Source organism: Nomascus leucogenys, chromosome 2, assembly GCF_006542625.1.
Source record: "Nomascus leucogenys isolate Asia chromosome 2, Asia_NLE_v1, whole genome shotgun sequence".
Classification (NCBI taxonomy): Eukaryota; Metazoa; Chordata; class Mammalia; order Primates; family Hylobatidae; genus Nomascus; species Nomascus leucogenys.
In genome coordinates, this window is record NC_044382.1 from 105033823 (window position 1) to 105050743 (window position 16921).

Here is a 16921-nt window from a genome sequence, read left to right on the forward strand (position 1 = left end):
TAATGGACACTAGAGATTCAGAAGTGGGGAGTGTGGAGAGGAGTGAGAATAAAAAAATGGCACATGAGATACAATGTATACTACTTGGGTGACAGGTGCGCTAAAATCTCAGACTTCACCACTATACAATTCATCCATGTAACCAAAAACCACTTGTGCCTCCAAAGCTACTGAAATTTTTAAAAAGTACCGAAAAAATTCAGGCATGCAATTTAAGTGATATAACCTATACACCATGGTAGGTCCCTGATGAATGTTAGTGGGACCACAGCCCAAGAAGCGTTAGCCTTAGATGTGCCTATCTCATTCAATCCCATTGTAATGGCTACAAATATGCAAAGATTATAACCCAGGTAAAGCCATAAATCACCATATTCGTAAAACAATTTTACATCAGTTACAGAGCAGTATGTCAGATAAAAATGCTGAAGATTTCAAAACTAAAAGTACAATTAAAGTTGATTTTAGCTAATTTGAATATGCAGTTTTTGAGGCAGATCATAAAGAAAATTAGGAGTGAGAATGTAAGGAGCAGTTGTGTTTGCACATTCAGTGGCTCTTGGGCATGTTATTAAGCTGCTCAAACCAACGCATCTTCCCCTTCTCTCTGACAACATGGAAAGAAAAGGTAGAAAAATGTATCTTTCTACTGGCCTTCCACAGCTAGTTGGGAAAAATAAAAGATAAAGGGGATCTCGTCTAAAATAGTTGCCTTTGAGCTTTAGTTAAACTAAAAATAATATGTACTTGACTTACGCATAAACTTAAATTTTGTCCTGGTCCAGTTACTGACTTAAATAAATAGATTCCTGGCTAAAAACACATTTAATGTTTATAACTATTATAGAAGAACACTGTCTCTATGTCTTGCTCCGATACTGAAATAGACAGCAGGTGACAGGGAAACCATAGCTATGATTCATTCACGAGTATTGAGTATTGTGTCTAAAAGTAATTCTTGTGGCAACTCAACCACGGAGTGATTTCACATTTTTAAATAGATGGTAAAGTACATCAGCGTGATTAAACGCACTCCCACAAGAACAAGTGTTTGTTCTCAATATCATCATGTAGCCTATACAACTCTAATTTGAGAGTCTAGATGTTCAAAAACACCTGTCACAATACATTGAATATGATTATGTTTTGTTCAGTGGGATGGTTTGTGAAAAGCTCAGGCTCTTGACTGAAGAATAAAATATGAAGTGGTCTCCTTTCTCCAATAGGAATTTGACTGCCAACGTGATGTTTTTTTCCTATTGGCTAGGAATTTCTTAAGATTAGAAACCAATAGTTTGCATTTTTAGAAAACTTGATTATTTTATTCCTGTTGGATTATTCCTCAGGTTGTTGACTTTGAGGGGTCAATTACAAACTGACATGAGAATTCCCCTTTTCTCTTACCAATGGAGAAAACAGAATGCATTGAAAGAGAACTGTCAAAATGATGTACAGATAATGCACACATATGTATATGCATATATACATATGATTTACATCAAATACTGTTTTCTAGTTGGATGATACAATGTGGTCTTTTGAAAATATCTCTGTAAAGGAGCATCCCATGCATAATAGAAAGGGAGAAGAGAGAGAGAGGGAGAGAGAGGGAGGGAGAGGGAGAAAGAGAGAGAGAGAAATATATATATATATGTGTGTGAGCGCGTGTGTGTGTGTATACCATATATATAATATTTGTATAAATTGTCCAAGGAATAATGCTCTCTCTCTCACACACACACACACAGAGAAAACTCTGAGTTTTTAAATGGTAGAATGGATGACTCATATTGAAACCACAGTTATATGTCTTTTATATTGAAAAATATATAAAAACTAGTCATTACAAAAATTATGGAATTATGGCCAACCATATTGCCAATGCACATATGGATCATCAAGCACTATAGCAGTAACCAAACTACCACAATAAATAAACAGATAATGGTCAAGCTAAAATAGTGATATATTAGAATGGAGAGGAAACAAGACCAGCATCTGAAAATCATATTTTAAGACAACACTGGTGCTGCATCAATACCTGATTTCTGGTATTCAAATTATGAATATGCCTGAAACATTTCAGAGCACTGTGTGTCAACTGGTCTTCATAGTAGAATACTGAATTTAAGTCCTTGGTATGCTTAGTTAATGTGCTAATTTATTTTAGGAATAGCATATGTGAATAATAACTTACCCATTAATTTAGTCATAAATAGCCTTTGATTTTATGTAAAAGTAAAAATTTATAGATTTGCATATCCTTTACAGGGACCTGCCTTTTGAGAAAGTTGTGAAGTATATTAGTAGTCTGCTTACGACCTCCAGCTTACCTTAAGAGTCACTGGTGTACAGGACCAAAAGGAAAGTACATAATAGTACATAATATTTTTAAGTACTATAGCTATAAATCTAATACATGCAGATGTTGCAAATTGTTGAGATTCAGTGCTCAGTGAAACTGGTAAAAATGACCTTAGGGCCTCTTCTCACGAAAGCACATTCCAGAGTTGAGAAGGGCTTTGAGGTCATGGAGATAGGACATTCCTTACAATAGTCCTGCAGCCAGATTAAACAGACTTGGAGATGTTTGTAATTGTGTAGGATCACAATAGCTCCAAGCAACTTGGCTGATAGTCACAAACCAGATTGAAGACAGGTCAAATTTGCACAGTTCTATAATTTCCAAACATTGAATCAATAGCACCCAGAGTCATATCTTTGTAATTGTGTAGGATCACAATAGCTCCAAGCAACTTGACTGATAGTCACGAACCAGATTGAAGACAGGTCAAATTTGCACAGTTCTATAATTTCCAAACATTGAATCAGTAGTTCCCAGAGCCATATTCTCCCAGAGTCACATAAGAATATGACTCCCAGAGTCATTCTTCAGGTATCGAGTGACAGAGAATAAAATATTTACCAAAATGTTTACCAGAAAATTCACACTGAAGCCATACCTCACCATAAACCTAAGTGGCTCCACTGAGATTACCATAATACTCCTGGATTTACTCAATCTCCAGGCAAAATTACATTCCCTCTCATCCTTTTACAATTGAATTGCAATTTAAAAAATTAATTTTGCTTGAACTAGCTAAAATATTCATGCAGGTGTGATCAGAGGAGTTTGTATAACATGAATTGAGATGCCTGGCATTTTTATGAAAAAACGACTGCTACACAAACTGAAGAATTTAGAGTTGTCACAGACACTGAAAACTTTATTAATCTGGAAAGCCGGTTTGCTGCACTACATTTGTTTCCAGTCCATTCCTGACTCTTACCAAATTTTAAAACTGGTTGAGATCAAAAGAATACTTTAAGTGACACACAGAAAATCATTCAAGATCTTGGTCTTATTTCAAACAAAAACAAGATCTCAATTATCCTGTCTTTTGCCTGTTTAATTACCTTTTAATTATTAAGAAGTTATTCTTTCAAATGGAGTCTGTGTGTGTGTGTGTGTGTGTATGTGTGTGTGTGTGTGTATGTGTGATTTGCATATGCATATTGGACTGAATAAGCTTTTAAATTTAGCTTACATTTTTTTTCTACCATTTCTCAGAAGTTCAGCTAAAGACACATTCAGGCTCATGCCAGCCTTTATCTGGACAACTATCCACAGCTATTATTTTAGAGTTATGTACATCTTCCAACTTCTAGCTTTTACTCTGTAATGCAAAATAAAATTATTTGCTTCACGTCTGTATACTCTGAATATGCGACTCTGATTTAGGCAGAAGAATGTCCTTAACTCTACCTGGACCTCAGCAGTATTTGGTACAGCAATAAAACACTCAGCCCAACTCCTCTAACTGGGGTCTACAACTCCTGTGCTTTTTCAATATCAAAAGTAGAAAGACCTCTCAGCAGAGGTGAGTGGAGCAAATTGTTTACATGAGCTCCAAAGATGAGATACACACAATTGTGGAACTGCCTGAAAATCTGATTCTATGACTAGATTTAATCTGGAAGGATGGCAAATATATGGTAAGATGCCTCAATTCCTCCCTCCCATGTTTATGGAAGACATCTATAATCCATCACACCATTCTTTCCAATGTCAGCTCTATGGCGGGGGCAAGTATTGATTGATTGGTTAACTGATTTTGCTCTTGTGTGTGTTGCTATATTCCTAGGACCTAGAATAGTACCTTGAATATCACATTGTAGGCACTCAATAAATAATCGTTGAATAAATGGAATAAATGACTCAAAAGTTGTTTCAGAATTCTCTGCAACACAACACTCTAGGCAAGCAAGATACAGTGTATTTGCCCTCCTTGGATAAGCCAGCCTCATTGTGAGGAGACAGAGCAAGAAGGCAGCCAATTGTCTCCTCACACAGCAGGCTCAATATATTTTCTAGCTCTGATCTACCCCATGTAATGGCTTTAGGTCTGACTTGCTCTGAGGAAAGTATTAATACTAAGGTTGGTACCTCTAATGTAAGAAGGTATTGCACCACACACAGAATTCTAAACAATGTAGGCATGATCACTATTTCAGATTCCAAATCTAATTACCAAGTGGGTCTGACTTAAAACAATAGAAGTATATACCGTCCTGGTTCTTGAGGCTAGAAGTCTGATATCAAGTGTTGGAAGTAGCCTACTCCCTCTAGGAGAGAAGGCTTCCTTGCCTTTTTCAGTACATAGCAGCCCAAATCATTCCTTGGCTTGTGGAAACATAACTCCAATCTCTGCTCCCATAGCCACGTGGCCTTCCCTGTATGGGTCTCTGTGTCCAGTCTCCCTCTCCTTTCTCTTGTACAGACACACTGGACTAGGGGCCACCCTAATTGAGTATTACTTTATCTTAACTTGATTACATCTGCAAAGACTCTATTTCCAAATAAGGTCACATTCAGAGGTACCAGGGGTTAGGATGGGAACATGTCTTTTTGGAGGACACCCACTCCAGTCAGTGTCCTCATGGATCTTACAACTGAGGGTGACAATACAGATGAGTAAACAGGAAATTACAAATGAGTGATAATGTGTTTTCATAGGGGAAGTAAAAGATACTGTGAGAAAAATAAAAGGAGCGCCTAATCAGATTGCCTGAGGGGCTCAGAATTGCACTGGATGGCAGATAACAGAAATCTGACAATAAATTATATCACATTACATAACAAGAAATTGGAAGCAGGCAGTTTATGTCTGGTGCAACTGTTCCAGGAAGTCATTGAGAGTCCAGGGTCCCCTTGATTTCTTTCTCCTCCAGTGTGGCTCTTGTTCTCATGGCCACAGAACGTCTGCCAACACCAGACATCACCTCTGCATTACAGATAAGGAGGAAAGGAACGGGGAAAGACACATGTGAACTGAGCCTGACTATATCGGGAAACCAATAGCATCCCATGGGCCACACCTGGTAGGCTTCTCCTTACAGGTCACTGGACAGGACTGATTCTCGTGGCCATTCAGTCTCTCCTGGTTTCAGAGAGACTTACGAGGTGAGTACAACTGACTGGGCGCATGACTGGTCTGTACAAAACTGGACTTCTGTTAGTAAAGCAGAAGGGAAGAGGGGATGTAGGTGGATAACTAGCACATTCTGCTACGGAAACTGTCCCAATGATGGTGATGCAAAAACTGAAACTTAGAGGAAGAGTCAGTGTCCTCCCAGTGCAGAGGGTTTTTCAGACAAAGGGCAGAGTATTTAGAGAGACTGAGAGGCAAGAAAGATCCAGGTAAGAAAAGACTTCCAATATAGCTGAACTACAGCATGCTATTGGGAAGTTAGGCTGAGAGGAAGCAGGGGAGGAAAGGGGCGAAATCCTAAAAGACCCTGTAAGCCATGTGGATCAGTTAGGGCTTTTAGATGCAATTAGGAGCAAACTTTGGCCATTTTAAGCAGAAAATGAGAGTATTAAAATGTTCTTGGGCAGCTCACAGAATTTTCTAGGACTGCCAGGAACGAGGTCCAAATTATGATGCAGAACTGAGACAATAAGGCTGCTGTTGCCGCCACAGCTAAGCACTGACCTCGCTTGCACCACACACAGAACACCACTGCCACCAAAACCCCAGCCTCTGAGGGCCCAGGAACTTTCCTGCCCTAGAACTTCTTTTTCATCCACAGAAGCTTGTATCATCTCCATATTCAAGTCTGACTAAGAGTGTCTAATGGTGGGGGGGTGGGGCCTGTTGTGTGCCTAAATTCTAGCCACAAGGAAGTGTGAATATTTGGCGTTTATTACTTCTGACGTAAAATGTAGATCTCCTTCTCATCAAGAAACTCCTCCAAACATGGGAAGAGGCCTCAGATGCTGAGCAGCCAGCGAATGACAATGGGCAGGTTTATTCTGAGGGCAGTGGGGTGTCCAGGAAGAGCTCAGAAGGCCATGGAAACTTCCAGGCCCCCTGCTTGCCACATGAGTAACCAGCATTCTGGTAGGGGAGTAACCAGTATTCCGGACAGATCCTTCTGGCTGCATGGGGAAAGGAGGTAGGGCCTCTCCTGTTCTCTTGCCCTTTGGTTGGTGCTACTGGGCCAAAAGCAGCAGGCATGCCATACGTATGGCAAAGCAGCTAGTCAGTCTCTCCTCGTCCGTTCCTGCCCCCAGAGTGAGCCATGAGTGCAGCTGGCCAGTGGAGGTTCTGTCAGAGAGGCCCCTCATCCCAGTCTGGGGAAAAATGAAGCACCAAGACTGAGTGAGTAACTGGGGATGCACCTGAGATCATGCCTTCCTGGTTTCGCCTCCTGTGGCAGCATCTTCATCGAAAATGAATTAATAAGGATTTATTACCATGGTACTTTTCTCCCTCAGCACCTGAGAAACTAAAGTCTCTAAATCCCACTAAGATTAAGCCCCAGCTCTGGTTTCAAAGAGACATAAATAATGACAATCTCTGAATGTTGTCCTTTCGGTCTTGCACCAAACCATGAGAAAGAAACCTGGGTATTGACGTTTTAGCAGCTTTCAAGGCCAGCAGTTTTTCCTGTGAAATAGTACAGTGACAGAAAACCGCAAAACAGGCCAGATGCGCTGAGTACCCTGGTGTTGTCAGGTAAAAGAGCCTCTGTGTAGAGGTTTGCAGCAGTGTGGGGTTGCCCTATTAAGCACACAGATTATTTTGGCGAAATCATTCAGTCCATGTGTAACAAGCAGGGGGCCTGGAATTTTCCATGCCCTTCAGTGAAGGGATGTGAATTGGCAATGGTTTGGGGATGGAATGAGAGGCTGCTACAAAAGAGGGGACCTGTGGCTGGGACTTCAGATCCAAGGGTAGGTGGCAGCTCACCTTCTCAAATTGCGAGAATGACTTGTTGCAGGTCTAGGGTCACCAGTGCAGGCAAAGAGTAGACCAGCCATATCACAGAAGAGAGAAGTGGGGAGCCAGGGGACAGTCAGTGGATCTAAGAGTCCAGTTGCCCTGCCGTAGAAATGCAGATAGTTTCCCTTCATATACCAGGACTCCATTGCTCCATCTTGAGCAGAAAAAGAAAGCCATCCAAAAGCGGCCATTGAGGCCATTCTTCACTAGCTATTGGACATTCAGAAACAAGGCAATTTACACTAGAAGAAACTGAAAAGCTATTGACCAGCAAATCTTTTCGCTGCTAGCAGGGACCTTTTAAGTAAAATCAGTTCAGCCATTAAAAATAAATAAGCTGTTGTTTTAGTGCACACTGGAGACTAGAGAAAGTAAATAATATGCAACTACATTTTCCATTAGAATTATTTTTATTGATTTTTTCATATTTAAGACTTTGTTTATTTTTAGGTTACACCAAATTCATTTTCTCCATTTTTATGCTTGTTTGCATGACTTTATTATTTTGTGACAACATTCATTCGAAAAAGTGTCATGGTCATATGATGCCAAGTTCACCACTTATGTGCCCTCCCAGCAATATTTCTAAAGTGATACTAGGAATTATCCAAAATATTTAGGCAGAACTACGGGCAGGAATTCCTTAAAAAGCTAGAACAGAACAACATCACTCTTTGCCTTGGCCTTTCTTGTTCTTTGCTTTTACACCCAAACACATGAAACATTCTTAAATGTAAGCTGCAAGGAAAATTATAAGCACGTTTCAAATACACCCAGTTCCTTGGCTAGCCACTTCTCTATACTTAGCCTGAAAGAGTAGCCATATGCGTATCCCTTAAGACAGTCCTCATGCTCTTGGCAAAGTATCTTAACTTTCAATACACTGGAAGAGAATTATGAAATTTGAGACCTTTCTTTTCTCTCATTCTCCCACATGTACACACACATGTACACAAACACTCTTAAAACACCTCCTTGCACATGCACTTCACAGTCATCTCTACATGAGTTGATGGTTCTTGTCTTAGTACAGCAGGAAATACTTTCAACATCAGTCATGATGTGGATGGCAAAAAAAAAAAAATACAGCCCTATTATCGGAACCCTTTTAATTAAGTCCAAAGATCTCAGCTAGACATCAATTTTCTGTTTCCTTCCGAGTTGTTGATCTATCTAGTAACTAACTGGTAGATCAATGTGCCAAAAAACAAACACACACACACAAATTATCACAGTCTTAGCAAATCCAAAAGACTACTTTTAATGTTTCATAAGGCAGAGATAGAGTCTGCTGATAACTTGCAGGGCTTCCTTGGTCCAGGTAGGATGCTTATTATACCAGTTTAATGAGATTTCATCAGGCGAAATATAGAAAGGTGCACAGGTAGAGAGAAATAGAGATACACGCGCGTGCGCGCACACACACACAAACAGCTGGGGCATTTCTGGCCTCTCGTGTGTGTGTGTGTGTGTGTGTGTGTGTGTGTGTGTGTATGTTGCCATCCAGTTTTTCTTTTATTTTCCTAATTGAGCCATCAACTTTGGTTAACTAGCGACTCTGTTAAGCTTTCTTACACAATAGTTACTTCTAGGGCTAATTCAGCAACCACTTTCACAATTTGCTTTAACAAGACATTGTTATCAGCAATTACTCTTACCATAGTCACCATAGTATTTTGACCCATAGTGCTTCAACATTCAATAACGATGTCCAGTACTCCTAGGACATTATATTTGCTCTCACTGTGACTCCTGGGATATTTTAAGACATGTTAACACAAAAATCCACATGTCCTTTTTCTCTACTCGTCATTATCCCATCATTTCTTTTGCAGGTGAGAATATTCATTTTCTCTCACCAATTTGACTTAATTATCCAGGTTGCAAGTGCCGTGTTGGAACATATAATCAAGGGTTCTAAAAAGAGGATCAAGGGAATGAGAGAGGATCAGAGAGTAGGAGGGTAAACAGGCTTGTTGATTTTCCTCATCAAGCAAACCTTGGTAAGAAGACACCTTCAGATATAGAGACTGGGAGGTGATAACTAGGCCAGAAGCAGTGCCATTAAAAAACACATGCTACCCAGAGACACAAACTAAATGTTCAAATACCCATTTTCATGCCCCTGATTCACATGGCTAATTTAAGCATTTCCTTTTAAGCAGAGATACAAGTATATTTCTGGATAATTGATTACTTAAAATACTTATATATCTTGCTCTTTTTTAAATAGATTAATATTGTCTAAAAGCTTGCAATTTTCATGATTTATTACAATTTGTTTTGTCAAAATCAAGCATTAATCCTTTTCTCATACCTTTAAATAAATGAGTATATTATCTATCCTAAGAAAGTCCCAATAGGGAGTGGTAGTATCCGCAAGTAGTAAAAATATTTATTTCATTCTTACTGTGAAAAAAACTTATAGAATTAAAAATAAGTGCATTTCATGCCTCATTTTACCTCACATTTAATTTGTGTGTCTGAAATATTCCACCGACATTGTATGATGCACATTTGATGCAGAATGCACATTGACCAAATTATAGGATTCAAATGTAAAGTGAAAAATACCCAATTATTTGTTTCCAGCCTTCTTGTCACACTCCATTCTTGTTTTTCTGTGCTGTCACTTCTCTGGAAGGTCAACAGTCGTTACCATTGGTTAAGGTAAAGCCTCACACCCTTTCACTCTTTGCTCTTTCTGTTGGTTAATTATTTGGCTCTGGTTGCAGGTGGTGCTTAATATACCTATACACAGTCTTTAAGAAACCACATTAAATGGATTAACATAAAATAGGAAGACCATTCTCTCCTGTTTCGAACATCTGAATTTCTTTTTTTTTTTTTTGTGGAGAAATTTTTATTTACTTATTTTTTTTTTAATTATACTTTAGGTTTTAGGGTACATGTGCACAATGTGCAGGTTTGTTACATATGTATCCATGTGCCATGTTGATTTCCTGCACCCTCCCCCCTCCCCCCTCCCCCAACCCCACAACAGTCCCTGGAGTGTGATGTTCCCCTTCCTGTGTCCATGAGTTCTCATTGTTCAATTCCCACCTATGAGTGAGAACATGCGGTGTTTGGTTTTTTGCCCTTGCGATAGTTTACTGAGAATGATGTTTTCCAGTTTCATCCATGTCCCTACAAAGGACATGAACTCATCATTACATCTGAATTTCTTTACTGACTTTTACCTAATGAGAAGTATTTATCACATGCCCTGAGCATGACAGGTGACAATGATATGTAGGAAGGGTCTGCACCCTCCAGAAACCATAAAATGGGCACTGACATTGGAGCTCAAAGCTCAACTCGGCCACTGCATATCTATATAATTAAAAACTAGTCTTAGTCTCTTCACTGTTACATAGGGAGAGCACTGGCCAGGTCACAGGATAACTGATAGAATCAATTGAACACATGAAGTAATGCATAGGGTAGGAGGTGAGAAGAGAAATAAAGTGCTAATTGGGTGTAACTGGGGAGGAGAACAATCATAGTAATTAAAGCAGTAGAAAGTGAGCACTGAGGAGGAGCCACATAAAGTAGGAGAGCAGCTAGCAGAGCCCAAATCAGGTCTCCCGGTCATCCAGGAATAGTGGGCAATTGGAAGCCTACGTGCTGACACCTGCTTAGTGCAGGCTCTTCCCACAGCACTTGGATGCTCATTTCTGTCAAGTCCACTGAAAGCTCAGAGGTCAATGTTAACACAAGAACTCATATCACTGGTAGCTGCTTCTGGATCTGATTATCTAATGTAATTAGTAGACAATCAACTTTTTGACACTAGCTCAACAGAGCTCCTTGAAAGTCGAAACATGCATAGTGAGGATGTTTTGGGATAAGGTTGCTGTGAAGTTAGACTTCGAAATATATTCAATCATTTAAAAAATATCTAGTGAGTAACTACCATTGGCCAGACACTCTTTTTTTTTTTTTTTTTTTTTTTTTTTTTTTTTTGAGACAGAATCTTGCTATGTCACCAGTCTGGAGTGCAGTGACTCAATCTCAGCTCACTGCAACCTCTGCCTCCCAGGTTCAAGCAATTCTCCTGCCTCAACCTCCCCAGTAGCTGGGACTATAGGCGTGCGCCACCATGCCCAGCTAATTTTTGTATTTTGAGTAGGGACAGGGTTTCACCATGTTGGCCAGGATTGTCTTGATCCCTTGGCCTCGTGATCCGCCCTCCTTGGCCTCCCAAAGTGCTGGAATTACAGGTGTGAGCCACGGCACCCGGCTGGCACTCTTAAAGAGTAGATAATGTCCCTTGCCTCCATGGGCCTTACAGTCTATGGAGTGGGGTGGGAATTGTAGTAAATTATAGGAAGAAAAATACAGCTGAGGCCTAAAGAAGAGTAAGATTTTAACAGGCAAAGGAGGGTGGCAAGAGCACACCAGGCAGCAGGAGAAGCACACGAAGATCCTCTAAGTTGAGGGAAAGCTGAGCCCTTTGGAAGATCTGTGGGGAGAGGGGATTCTGGGTTTATCAAGAAAAGAAGCTGGAGAATTAAGAAGAGACCAGAACAAGTAGGCAATTTTAAGTCATGTTACAGAATTTGCATTTAATTCTAAGAGCTTTGGAAAAACATTAACCATTTTGGTGGGGAAAATAAAATGATCAAATTTACAGTAAAGAAAGATGATTCTATCTGTAGGATGGAGCATAAATATAGGGAAATAAGGCAGGTTAGAACAATTAGCATGCTATTGGGGAGGTTCAGGCAGGGAAATTTGGTGTTCAGGATTATGGTAGTACAATGGAAACAGGAAGAATAGAATTGAATACAGAAAATAAGTACAATGTAGAGGGATTCAGGGGAATAATAATAATCTGTTTTGAATTATTATGAATAAGGAACATAGGGTGTGTTTTGATGACTGGCTTGGGAAAGAGAGGATGTACTCGATTCTAGACAGATTGATTTTATAGTCCCTGCCATATACTGAAGTAGATATGTCTTGTAGACCATTGTCTCAATGGGTCTGCTCCTCCCATGAATAGGCTAAACTGGAGATAGAGAAAAGAAAATGACTGACACTTAGTAGAAACTGAGGTTATGGGGATGAATGACATCACTAGGGAAAGTGAGAAATGACCTAGAAATGAACTCTAAGCAAGAATTACATGTAAGAAACTAGCAGAGGACAAGAGTTCTATCCAGAAGACAAAGAAAGAGTGGTTTAAAAGGTTGGAGGAACCCCAGATATTGTGGTACCATAGAAATGAAGAGAAGAAAGTGCTTTAGGAAGAACAGGGTGGTCTATACTGCCAAGTTTTACAAAGAAGCAACCAGTGACCTTTTGAAGCAGTTTCAGTGAAATGGAACGGGCATAAGCCAAATTAGGAACAGAATGGATTAGAGAGGATGGTGAGCAAATGGAGATAGCAGGAATAATTCAAGTATTTTGGACATAAAGGTGAAGAAAGAATTAGGGCAGTAGTTATGGAGGGGACAGATTATAGAGCACAGATAGCCAACCAAAGAACAAGATTGTCACTGAAGCTAAAGTTATTGGAGCTAGTGGATACCTTTCACAGTCTTCTCAGGAGACAGGCTTACAGCCAAATTGGCATGTGGAGAGAAAAGCTCTCAATCGAAGTTTTTTTTTTTTTTTTAAAGGAGCTCCTCATTAGAAGAAATAATCACAACACTCACTCATCATAGCCTTGCCCTGTGTCCATACAGTCTTGATGTCCATTTTTCATATGTCACACTGCACAGCTGCTTCTGTCTTTGCATACTGGCTGTGAATCTACTAAAAAAAAAACCCACAAATAGCCATGTCACAGGTAGCTCTTGAGATAAGAGCCTTCTTTTAGATCCTTTAAATACAGTTTTGATATTTTCTAGCATTTTAAATAAATATGTTGATATCTAATTTGTAACACAAGAAAGCTAATTTTAAATTCATTATTGCCTACCCACTCTAAGAGAAAATTTGAGCTGAATCATTGAAAAGCTGGATTGTTGCTTGCTTGTGGTCCAATAAGAAACAGATGTATCCTAAGTGAGAATGTATTCATTTACAAAGCAAGCCATGTTTCAGTGTAGTCATAGCCATAACACTTCAGGAACTATCTTTAACATGATCTCTCCCTGGGAGCAAAGCATCTTTTCTCATGAGAAAATCTATGTAAGACATTTGGTTTCAAAATGGACTCAAACAACTTGCTCATCTGGACAACACATGAAAAGGGAAATAAGTGGGAAAATGCTTTTGAAAACTTCCAATAAAGACATATATCTTCTTGTAGTCACAGAAAAGATTAAGTTGGTGGTGTTTAGTAACTAATGGCAAGACCCTATTGGTTAAAAATTGCCTACTCATGTCTGCAGGGGAAGTAATAAAGTATTATACCAACAAAAAGTAATTATCACAATCACTGTGGATCTATAAAACATTATTAAATATCCCTTGACAACTTAAAAAAACTCTAAGTAATTATGAAGCCTCATTTTAAATTAAAATCTGGACTTGGTGCCCCACATCACTCTTACATGAGCATGGTAATGAAGGAGATTTATGATGCCTTTGTGTATATTGCTGCAGAGTTAGCTGGCTGGCCACCCTTGTGATATAATCTCTTTTCTCTGCAATTTAATTAAAACAGTGAAAGATGTGACCTTTGCTGGAGATTTTCTTATCCATAGCACTAAAAATATCCCCTGGAAGCAATCTGTCAATATGATCTTTCAAACACAATCCTGCTCATACTGGAGAAGAAGAAAAAGACAATGAGAAATACCAGAACCCAAAAGGTTAGCACAGGTTAGTACATGGTTAGTTGCCATGAAACTGAAGTCAGAAGGCTGCCTATAAAAAGAGTAAAAAATGAATTTAAGCCACGTAATTATGTGAAGCAATGAATGAAAATTCCCCATCTAGTATCCAGCTTATGATAAGGATACAATAATGAAAGTTGTCGGCCGGGCGCAGTGGCTCACGCTTGTAATCCCAGCACTTTGGGAGGCCGAGGCGGGCGGATCACGAGGTCAGGAGATCGAGACCACGGTGAAACCCCGTCTCTACTAAAAATACAAAAAAAAAAATTAGCCGGGCATGTTGGCGGGCGCCTGTAGTTCCAGCTACTCGGAGAGGCTGAGGCAGGAGAATGGTGTGAACCCGGGAGACAGAGCTAGCAGTGAGCCGAGATCGTGTCACTGCACTCCAGCCTGGGTGACAGAGCGAGACTCCATCTCAAAAAAAAAAAAAAAAAAGAAAGAAAATAATGAAAGTTGTCTCTTATTCCCCCAGCTGTCTTAGAGGAATTATCCTGATGTCTATTTTGCTTTGTATGGTGCTTATAGGCATTAGTGCCTTGATGTATAGATACCCACGGGAGTCTTACCTGTTCTCATAACCCCCAGAATTTTATGCATTCTGTAGTAAAATATTTTGCAACGAAGAAAAAAACTCTTCTTTATTGATGATAACAGATCACTACCAACTCTGATCTGGTGATTGACATGTTCCTGTCTGGTCATAGGATAACTGTCATTTATCTTCATAGCTATGGTGAGAGAGGAAAGTTCCTCCTTTTCACTGTGTGAACGTGGCCTTCCATTCTGAACTACAATCTGATGGATGAAGAACGGAAGTGCTAGAGAGAAGTAGAGTATAACCCAAGGAAAAATGGAGCCCATGATGGGGAAAAAAATCCTGTTAAACGTTCACTAGGAAATGGTTAAAGGCCCAAATTTGAGGTCAGACAGACCTGGGTTCAATTCCTTCACCATCCTAGTCACTATTCCTTGGAAAATACATCAATCACTTCTGAGCTCTTGGCTCAGCCTGCAAAATAATAATAGTGTTATTTATTTTATAAACATGTCAAGATAATAAGTTTTGTATGTTATACATTTTATCATTTGATGTTTAATAACAAGTAGAAGAAAACATCAATGGTCAGCAAAAGAAAAAACAACACTAAAGAAACTATGGGTCAAGCTAGTAAGTCATAAATTTCCATTGAAATATAAATGTAAGTTAGAGTCTATGAACCTCAGGTGTGGGCAAAGGCTATGAGAAACTGTGTTGTATTAATCCTTTTATCTAGAGATGATAGTCAAAATCTTTAACAACCAGTATGGAACAAACATCAACAAATAAGAATGGGTGCTGACCATAGACAAGTAAAATAGCTGTGCCCATGTATACTGGATGTGTATCGGTCGTGCACTTTTCCATGCCTAACACTGCACTTTGTATCTAGTAAGTTCTCAATTAATATCTATCAGAGTAAATTCACACTGTATTAACCTGGCCATCCCACAAAAGTGAGATTAATTAAAAAAATACTAAATTAATAATGATTTATATTTATCATTAATAATAATGATTAATAAGGATTTATAAAGGAATTATTCTAACTTTTTATTTCCAGGAAAGTTTTTCACTTTTCTTGGATGAGCTTCATTGTAAGTTATCTGGCTTCAATCTGATCTTTCGTTGTTTTTTCTTTTAATGAAATAACAATTTGGATACTTTACATGATAGGCTTTTTGTTCATTGATTATTAAAATCAATTTGTATCTTGACTCATTCTAAAAGAATATAAAATAGCTCTATCTTGATTTATAGTTTATGAAGAATTTTATTGGGATTCTTGTGACAACCCTTCAAAAACAAGAAGACAAGCTCAGAGAAGTTAAATGATTTTCCAAAATCAGACAACTAGTGAAGTGCTGAGTCAAGACTCACACTCTAATCCTATGTTTCAAGTTCAGTGTTCTGTTTCCCTCTACACCACGCAGCCTCTTGACCGCCTATGTGATCTTCCCAGGAGGCCTTATTTGGGGCAGATTCAAGCCTTACTAACAATTAACTATCCTTAGTGCTGTGTCTACCTTCTTGTCTTCCAAACTTCAGAACCTAGGACAGCACCTGCATAGCCACCTGTTTAATAAGTCTGTAGCCATCATTGTGAGTATGATTTTGAGGACTCCTGCCAGCCTTTTTACATGACCACAACTCTCTGGTTCTGATGAGGAGATTGAATTTCTCTAAGCCTACTCCTCTCTTATACCCAAGGTTGCCATTACCAATGGCTGTGCCTGCCATCATGACTAAGTTTCCCCAACACACTCCAGTTGTCACCCTTAAGCACACTTTTAGCATAGCTAATGATTTCATATGACTAGATTAGAGTTGTTGGAAAAGTAAAAGCCAACACAATTTTAATTGTGATTAAACACTATACTTTGCCCTTCTACATCTGTTTTTAAATCAAGTACAAACTTTAATAATACACTCAGCAGAGGCATCTGTAAGATGTGTTGATCCTAGCTGGCAGCAGACACCAGATGGGTTAGTCAATCTGGAACAGATGGTAAATTGATATTAATTAATTATAAGCCTGGACTTTTCCACCATTCATGATTCTCAGTTTCTATGAATGTTTACCATTTTTGGTTAATCTCAGTTTACTAAATTCCTCTTTCTAACCTATGTGATGGTAAGAGAAAAAGAGGAGAAATTTTCTCTCTCATTAGAGAATATCTTGAGCTCTTGAAACACTCTGCAGGTGAAAAATGAACTCCAACGAGCTCATAACATTATGGTAGAGCTGGGAGGCTTATCATTAGCATGATCACAGACCTAGGATTTTTCTATTCCTGCTCTGC